The 9535-nt window shown below is 63.0% G+C and overlaps 1 pseudogene; it reads right to left on the bottom strand.

The window, feature by feature from the left end:
- Nucleotides 1-516: 516 nt before the first annotated feature.
- Nucleotides 517-1068, bottom strand: LOC103603165 (annotated as a pseudogene).
- Between the last annotated feature and the right edge of the window lie 8467 nt (nt 1069-9535).

Raw genomic sequence — 9535 nt, 5'->3', positions numbered from 1 at the left:
CCACCTTCCTGCCTCAGGGCCTTTGCACCTGCTTTGGTCTCTGCCTGCAACTGTCTCCCCATCTTCTCACACTGCCTCCAACGTACAGTCAGGTCTTACTCAGATATCCCCTCCTCAGCAGGCCCCACCCAGCCAGTGTGGCTGGACCCCTGTCCCGCTCTCTCGGTCACATCCCATTTCACCCTCTCTGCGGTAGTCTTGGTGACTGATCTTTTCCATGCACAGGTCTGTCGTCAGTTTCCCTGCCAGTGCATGAGAATTGCAGGATGACGGGGACTCCGCCCATCCCCATCGCAGCCATACCCACAGGGCAGGCACAGGCCCTGCCTCTGCCCCGAGGACTGCTAAACAGACGAGACCCAGAAGGGCATGGCTAACACGTCCACGCGCTTCCTCCCAGCTAGGGGTTTTTGAGAGACGCGGTTTTCTTCTGTTTTACGTGGTTTCTGCAAGTTGATAAATCAGTTTTATTATTATTATCATCTTACATTTATTTGCATTTATTTGATCCTGAATTTATTCTCGTGCCGTAAATTTTTGTTTCTTCTGTATCTTCTGGGATATCTTTTTCTTCTGTGCGACCACCTCTTCTGGATTAGAAACAGTTTGTTCCTTTTCAGTAAGGATCATCTCTTTGTGGCAGGGGAGCTCATGTGGGGTTAATCCCGTGGGCTCCCTAAACACAGTGGCACATCCCGGATCCTGGGTGCTCTGTTCACCTGGCTGTGCTCAGTGACCGGAGCATCTATGTCTAGACCCTTGAGTTCAGCATTACTGTCTGCATTTGTAAGCATGTGCAGCAAAAACTCAGCGCTCTCTTGGGGCCACCGACCCCGTGTCCAGCCCCATGGTTTGGCCTGGGCACACCTACTGACTCCGCCATAGTAAGGCCAGAAAGGCATACATTGCTTCTGTAAGGTGACATCTTTCAGATACTTGGTGGCTTTGCGGATGTGCATCCCTGCCGGCCTGGCAGTTTCATGGGTGTCTCAAAGTGAACAGGACGGTTTGTGCCTCTAAATTTGCATGATTTAGTGGGTTTTCCGGGTCGAGTGCATAGCGGGCCATTCTCACAGATCACCTGGGCCGCTTATGGGAAGAGGAAGAGCTCGGCTTCACGGTTAAATGTCAGGACACAGTTTCAAGGGAAAGCAATACCAAGTGGTTCCACTGAGTTTTCGTGGCAGCAAACGCTTAGAAAGGACGGGCTGGCGCTGGCTGGGGGGCAGGCCGAGAAGTGCACCCGCGGTGCCCGGCTGCGGGACCTGCGGCCGCTGGGTGGGGAGGGGCTGGCACTGGCCTCCGGCTGCAGAACAGGTCCTGGCTGGACAAGTCCTGGCCAAGGGGCCACGAACCCCTCCTGCCCAGATGTGTTCAGTGGTCCAGGGCAAGGGGCCAGGTCTGTCAGGGCTTCCTGGGGCTGGAGAGGTCTGGAGACAGCCCCACCTGCCCCAGCCACACCCTGCGCTACCCAGGAGGCTGGTCAGCTTGGAGCAGAGCACCAGCAGGTGGGGACAGCAGGGGCTCTGGCACCCGGGGCTGCCCCTCAGCCCGACCTCCCCTGCCCCAGACCTCCTCCCTGCCCCATCAGAGGCCCAGGCACCTCCCAGGGGGCTGTCACCCCTTCTACCCCCACTGCGGCCAGCTCCTGGGCAGCACAGCTCTCCTTAGCTTTGACAGGAACTGGGGGCGCTTTGTCGTCAGGTCGCCAGCCTGGGAGGGGGTTGTCCCTTCATCTAAAGACTGGAGGGGCTGCAGGCTTCCTGGGGGCAGAGCCAGCGGGCCCCACCATGCCCCCACACTGCCCTCCTCCCACCTCCCCACCAGGAGGCTGCGGGCTGGACCGGCCCCTCCCGGGCCGCTGGGAGCTGCGGTAACAAGATGTTGTGTAACCGCGTCACCTTTCCTCCCGGCAGCTTTGTGTAACCGCGTCACCTTTCCTCCCGGCAGCTTTGTGTAACCGCGTCACCTTTCCTCCCGGCAGCTTTGTGTAACCGCGTCACCTTTCCTCCCGGCAGCTTTGTGTAACCGCGTCACCTTTCCTCCCGGCAGCTCTCGGGCTGTCAGATTTAATTGTGAGTGTATTTCCGGAAGCAGAATCTGGGGCACTGCAGTGACAGCCGCCCAAGGGGAGGTCTGGGCTGGGGGTGGGCAAGGTCCTCAGGGTCTCCCCCAATTTCCAGCTATGCTTCTCCAAACCCCAGCACCCAGGATGGTGGGCGTGGGCCGGGCAGAGGTCAGCTTTGGCTGGATGCTCTCTATATGGGATGACCCAGGTGGAGCTTCCCAAATCCCACCCCCCACCTGTGCAGGAGGACCAGGGGGCTCTGCTGTCCACCTCCAGGACCAGCGGGTGTGGGAGGGGACACATGGCCTCACCCTAAGGCCAATGGCTCTGCTGGGGAACCAAGTGTGGTTTCTGCCAGCCTGGCACTCTCCCCGCCCTGTTGGGAAACTGCCCCTTTCCTGTGGGGTGGCACTCGAGTGGATGGCCCCACTGGCCAGCACAGGGTAGGGACCAGCCCAAGCTGGCACTCAGGGAAGGCGCTCCCTCCAGGGACTTGAGCCCTGCAGGGGGGGTCCTTGGAGACATCTCTGCTGCTGGAGCAGAGCAACGAGGTGGAGCCAGAGTCAGGGCTTGCTCCCGAGGTGGAGACCCTGCAGCCCACAGCCTAGAGCTACTGAGGGTGTCCTGGAGAAAGGACCTTGGAGGGCTGGGCATGTCCTTGGGCATCAACAGGGAGGGGCTGCCAGTGACATTTTTAGAAAGGATTTGATATTTGTTATTTCAAAACAGGCATCCAAGTTGTTACTATGGGAAAGAGTAGAACTTTGACCTTTTTTCACGTATTTTGTGGCTTAACACTGTTTTTACGTCAAATTACATATTGGGGGCACCCTAATCCTTCTGTGCCAGGAGACTCAGAGGATCTTGGTTAGACCCTTGCATGGAGTCCAGGAGGGACTGTGAGACCCAGGCCCAGGCAGGGCCAGGCAAGGGTTTGAGAATGCAGCGGCTCCCAGCTCTAACGTGGAGCACGACCTCTGACCCCAGCCAGGCAGCCCCTGACCCCGGCCACCACTGTCCTGGCTCAGGCTTTGGGCAGCCCGTCTGGAGCAGGCAGGAGTGGGGCTGTAGTGTGGCCACAGGAGTGGTGGTAGCGGGCAAGGGCCAGCTCCCCGTGGAGTCGTCAGGCCCCCTTGCCTCAACACACCCTCCAGCTCGCTCCCAGCAGAGCACCCTGCAGGCCCGGTCTCAGAGCTGACCCCTGCCCGGAGGCGGGGCCCAGCTTCACCACGCGCTTCTGGCCCAGCCCAGGTGCCTTGTCTTCCCCACCGAACATGGGGACAGAGATCCTGACCCTGTGTGGAGTTTGTCAGGGTCATAGGAGAGGATCTGCACAAGATGCTGGGCCCCACCCTGGGTGGCCTTGGTGGGCGGCAGCCCTAGTGGTCATTTGTGTCCTACTTCCTGGGGGGCTCTCTGGAGCCAGGGATGGCCCCTTCTGACGTCACAGGGACAGAGTCCAGACGTGCTCCTGCCATGCCCCACCCGGGCAGCAGTGGCCAGGGCGTGCTGGGGACTCTAGCGTTTCTCCCGGCCTCCTGAGCAGACAGCTATGACGTGGCTGCTCCCTCCTGCTCTGGCTGGACTTCCTGCTCCCCCGGCTTCCCCGGCTGCAGCGCCGGGGCTGATGGAGGCGGCCAAGTCCTTGTCGCTCTGAGGGGAGGTGCACAGGTGGCCATGAGTCTGGGGGGCGCTGAACTGACAGCACCTGAGCATCTACAAGATGGAGCGCCCTTCAGCAGCAAAGGGTTCCCGAGGGAGGTGTGAGCTCTGGAAAGATAGGGGCGGGTGTAGGTGTGGGAGAAGTGCTCGGGGGCCTGGTACTATGGTCACAAAGGTGGTGGCCTAGGGGACGGGGCCCTGGAGAAGGCAGGGCCTGGGCCATTTGATGCACTGCACCTGCAGCGGGCTTCCCAGCTCACTGCCCATAGTCACCGGCCCCCTCCCGTGGACTCTGTGAAAAGCAGCCTCACCACTCCCCAAGGGAGGCTACCCAGCAGTGGTGGGGGAGGGTCGGTGAGGCTCCCTGTGCTGGGCCATCCCCCTTCCTTGTCCACTGCAAAGGCCTAAGGGGTCAAGTCTCCCCAGTCTCTATACAGTGCCATCCTGGGCCAGTTCTGTACCCAGAGGATGGGTGCTGGAGCCAGGGGAGGCGGGCCCGGGGCCCTGGGCCACACTGCTCCCAGGGAAGGGTGTGGGCAATGCTGCCACACCCCACATGTGCCACCTGGGCTGAGGCCCCCTGTCCTGTGATGTCGGGCTATTGGTACCCTTCCCAGACAGCGCACAGCTGGACGCAGGTCTGTGCGACTCCAAGTCCTGGGTAGAAGGCGGGAGGCGGGAGGTGGGAGGCGGGAGGCGGGAGGCGCGGCCTTCTCTGGCTTGGCCTGCAGAGCATCCTGGAAGCTTCTGGGTTGGGGCAGGCACATGGACTCCTGGCCAGAAAAGAAAACCAGATGGGCTTTCTCAGAGTTGGGCCTGGCCACTTCCTTTCCCACTGTCAGGGCCAGCAGTGAGCGCTGCTCTGAGAGAACAGCCTCAGCAGCATCCTGCCTCCAGGAGGTCTGGTGCCAGCGGGCAGCAGTGGAGACCCCTGACCCTCCCCAGTCCACCCTGCTCTCTGAAAGGGGCAGCTCTGCAGAGCCCAGGACCCCTGAACACAGCTACAGGCTTGTCTGAAGCATCAGGGTTTCTGGACAGGGAGCCAGGAGACTCAGGGCCCAGCTCAACACCCAGGGTAGGTGACCCCACCCTTGGGATCTCAGTTTCCCTTTTCACCGAGCCCAGCACTAACATTCCACCCAGGGTCTGCCTTTACTTACAAATGCAACGCTGTGCCTTCCGGGCTTGGAGGGCCCCGGCCCGACAGGTGTTGCCTGTGTCTGCTCGGCTGGCCCCGCCTGCCCTCTGGCTGCCTCTGCACTCCCTCGGGAGGAAGGGACAGCTGGAGGTCCTCTGGAATGCAGCGGAGGGGAAGGGCCGGCCGTCACTTCCCTCGGCCAAGGGGAGGCGAGCTCAGCCTCATCCTGGAAGCCTGGGCTGGTTCCAGGCTTGGAAAGAGCCAGCTGGTTTTCACCTCAGCCGAGCCTGCCAGCTGCCCTTCCGAGGCATGCAGAGAAGTCCCCCACGCCCTGCCAGAAGGAGTGTGGGTATGCCAGGTGGGCAGGCCTGCGGCCCCAGCTTGGATGCCGCTAAGCTCCCAGGCCCGAGTACTGAGAACTGTGATGGGAGCCTTTGGGGCTCGGGGGCACCTCCAGCTGCCAGGCCCTGGAGCTGCAGGGGGCGTGAGCGTCAATACCCCAGACCGCCCAGATTTGATACCACACTGCCATCTACAGCTGGCGACCTAGGGGAGTGACTGCCCCAGCCTCAGGTGGTGTAGGCACAGTAGAGCGAGCCTCCCTCGCCCAGGACCTGGAAGGGCTGGGGACGCTCCACAGGGACAATCACAGTTTGTTCCTCCTGTCAGCAGGGTTCAGGTGCGCACACAGGCGAGGCCCCGCCTCTTCATTCATGGTCCTTCCTCTGACTCCCCCAGGTTTGAGCTGGATGGTGGGGCAGGTGCTTCTCCACCCCCGGGGGCTGCTTCGTTGCAGGGGGACCTGCTCTTGGCTCCTTGGCACAGCTGGAGCTGGGTCCCATGGAGGTGGCTGTGTCTCGGGGCTGCAGGGGCCCCAGCTCCCATGGCCAAGACTGTAGAGTGAGCCTGCTAATAAAAACAATGGCGACAAATGTCCAGGAGCCAGAGAAGGGCTTGGCTCTCAGAAACAACCCACACGCCGGTTGAGGAAATAGAGTCACCCAAACTCAAGGGGGTGTGCGCCCTGTCCCGGCTCCTCCCACGCTTGGGCCTGCTGCACGGCCATCTCACAGTGAGACGCCTCTGTGCCACCGAACAGCTGGGCACATTGTGTGCCTAACATCCCACAGGATTCCGTTCACCCCAAAGGAGAGCCTACCATGCCCCACCCCAGGGGACATACAACTTAACCCACAGAGGGCCCTCGAAAACCTGGGACCAGCCGTGGGAGGGAGGGGCCCGGGGCTGGCTCCAGCCAGAACCCAGAGCCCAACATGGCGGTGGTGGGTAAAACTGCCTGTGTGGGAGCCTGGGTTTGTCACCCTCCACTGCACCCGGCTGCTGCACAAGCAGCCAGGGCACGCAGCATGTCAGTGAACATTGTGTAAGACTGCTGGCGACAGTGCCGAGCAGTCCCTCTCTGAGGCTGGCCTCAGCTCTACGCCCTGAAATGGGCCAGGGGCTGGGGAAGGGGGTGGAGGACTGAGGTGAAGCAGAGCAGGACTCTGGGGTCAGGACCCACTCCCACTGGTGACCAGGGGGCAGGTGTGGCTGAGCCCGGCGATGTCTGGTGCTGAGGAGCTGCTGGGGCAGATGAGAGACTGGGCAGCGCTCTGTTCCACTGGGGCGGTCTGCGGGGCCCCCGGGACTCCCTCTGACAACCCCCAGGTGAGAGGTGAGTGGCCAGGCAGGTACAGTTGTTCCTACTTGACCGTGCCTAGAACATCCTTCGAAAATCCCATGTTTGTCAGGGCAGAGCCTCAGAAGTCACGGGTCAAAAGCACTGTCAGGATTTGGGGACTCTGCTCCGCCCCCGAGGTCACCCTGGTGAAGAGGCTCAGGTGGCGGAACTTGGCTAGGCTGCCGTGGGATGCTCAGACGGCCCGGCTCTCGGTTCTGTGCGGTGTGGCCTCGGGGTGGGCGCCCCCAGCCTCAGCTGGCCGCGGGCAGAGGAGGGTGCAGAGCGGAGCCGGGCTGTGGTCTGAGGGCAGGAGCTGCACCTGCCCTGAGCGTCGTCCGCCCTCACACCCGCCCTGTCGGAGGAGACTTGGAGCAGCCTCGCACCACGGGACAGAGCTCCCTGTCCCCGCTGGGCCCCGCTGCGGCAGACCAATGCCCACCCACCCCAGCCCAGCGTCTTTCCCCAGAACCTCCCCTCAGACATTTCTGGAAGTGGCCGAGGTCTCTGCAGAGGACAAAGGAGGGGAGGGAGGAGCAGGTGAGCCGGGGGGTGGGGGAGCACCTGGGTCCCCCAGCGGTGCGGACGCTGGTCCCAGCCGGACGGTGCTCAGAACGTGTGCTGCACCCGCTCAGCCTGACGGCCGACGACCACCCACCACAGCCGGCCCCTGGGGCCACTCTCTGCTTCCCGCTGGGATCATCCCGGAGATAAGACGTCTGTGCATTCTGAGGGCCACCCTGGTAGCAGGGGGCACAGGCCCATCCAAGGCCTCCCGCTGCTTCCCAGCCCCCAGGTCCAGGCCTGCGTGTGTCCCGAGCATGGCACTGGGGGTGGGGCAAGGGAATCCCGCCCGCATCAGCGCAGCTGTGGCCTGGGGACCGGGAGCTCTCCTGGGTGGACAGAGGCTCCTGGGGGGAGGGATACCGCAGGTCTGAGATGGCCTTGCCTGTCCCCAGGGGCCCCTGGCCTGGGGTTGGGGCGGCACCTCCTCACCTTCTCTCCCTCTCTGCCTCTCCCTCCCCCGGCCCCTGCCCCCATCAGTTCTGCTCACAGCCCCTGTCACTTCCTGCTGTGCGGCCACACGCCCGAGGCAGGCTTCTGAGAAGCAGCTGCAGGCCTCCTGCTGATGCTGGGGACACCACTCGGCATGGCTGCTGGGCCCTATGGAGTCCGACCAGCCCTCGGTCTAATTTAGAAGTGACCTCATGGATCTGATTCCCAGCCCTCCCCAGAGAAGTGCCACCATCTGTCCCAGTTTCAGAGGCCGCCTCCTGCTCCCTCGAGGAAGGGCCCAGTAACCCGATTTTACCTGCGGCCGGAGGAGACGACGTGAGGCCGGGAAGCTCGCAGGGGCTGGGCCGGTGGCCGAGCGTGGGGCGGCAGGCTGGACTCTGCTCAGACGGCCACCAGTGGCGGGCACAGCCGAGCCCCACGCCTGCTTTAGACCGGCCTGGGCAGCTGCACAGACGGGTTGTCCCTGGCAAAGTGCCCTGGGGGTCCCTCAGCCGTGGACCTCCCCCTGGGGACCCCAGGGCCACCTCATAGGAGCCGACGTGCACCCTCTGCAGGGCAGGCTCACTTTGTGGTGGCCGTGCTCCCCGGACCACCCAGCCCTGGGGAGGAGGGCATACACAGCAAGAGATGGCAACTCAAATAGCTCTCCAGGTCTCAAGCCAAAACACCCGCCCAGTCTGGTGACCCAGCCCCACGTCACAGTCATTGGCCAGGCCGCAGGCAGCCTTGCCTTCCCCGCCCCCCAGGCTCTGGTTCTGCAGGGCAGCGTCCCACTGGGCCCCAGGTGCCAGCTGTGGTGCCAAGAGGTTAGGCCCAGTGGCCAGTCAGGTCCATCCAGGTGCGGGGTGCCCGTGACTCTCATCCACTCATTCATTCATCTTGTATGCTCACTAGTGCTGGGGACACAGAGAGGAGCAGCTCACGGTCCCCAGGGAGGCACAGATGGGAGGGCAGCTGGGAGGGGAGAGCGGCTGGGTGTTAAGGGGAGGGGCTGCTGGGGACAGAGAGAGGACAGCGCAGAGCTGGGGAGCAGCCACCAGGGAGGGAGGAAGGGGCTCGAGAGAGAGGTGGGCCTGGGGTGTGGACCAGGGCCCTGGTGTTCCTGTAGTCCCAGGGGAGTGCTGGCCTGTCCTCCTTCCTTCCTTCCATCGTCTAGAGGTCGAGCGGAGACACGCAGGCACTCAGAGCGGTGTTTGGGCAGGCAGGGCCCCGCTGGTGCTGGTGGGCGAGGGCTCTGGCAGCATCGCACCTCTCCCTGGGGTCTGTTCTGGGTGCCCCTCCAGGTTCCAAGAACATGGGTCAGTCCTACTGGGACAGATCTTCAGCTCTGGTCAGGAGTAGCCTGCAGGGTCCCGGCCACCCCAGGAGGGCCCCTTGCTGATCCTGGGGAAAGTGGGCCCATGTGACAGCTGCCCGGTGGCTGCCTGGCCTGTGGCTGCCTCCTCCCAGGTCAGGTGGGGACAGGGCACCGAGAGAAAGAAGCGGGGTAGTGAGAACGGAGGCTGTTCCACCCACCCCTGCGCTGGTCGGGCCGAGCCAGGACGGGCCTAGGACGGACCCTCTCCCCACGTGGGTCCCCACGTGGGTCCCGCCGCAGGCCCGTGCAGGCTGCGCTCTCCCTGTGCCTCTACCCCCAATCTCCTCTGTCCACAACTGGGCACACCTGAATAATAATGGTTTTCCTGAACCACAAAACAAACACAAGTCATTCTTCGCTGTCCCTCCAGAAGCACCTGTTGGAACAGTTTGAACTGAGTCCAAACCTATGTCGGGTCCAAAACCACTAAGCCGGGGCCACCTGCGACGTGGCGCCCTGCACCTCGCCTCCCCCTCCAGGCAAGGCCCCGCTGCTGCAGAGGGGAAGGCGGCCGTGCATAGGAGGTGCGAGCTGTGCCGAGGGGAGGGGCCTGTGGACGCCCGAGACCACCTGCAAGGTGCACCTGGAAGGGGGAGGAGGCGGAGGGGCAGCCGG

The sequence above is a fragment of the Galeopterus variegatus genome, unplaced genomic scaffold (genome assembly GCF_000696425.1).
Source record: "Galeopterus variegatus unplaced genomic scaffold, G_variegatus-3.0.2 Scaffold4473, whole genome shotgun sequence".
Classification (NCBI taxonomy): domain Eukaryota; kingdom Metazoa; phylum Chordata; class Mammalia; order Dermoptera; family Cynocephalidae; genus Galeopterus; species Galeopterus variegatus.
The sequence above is the reverse complement of the archived record's forward strand: the minus strand, read 5'-3'. Positions and strand labels throughout refer to the sequence as shown.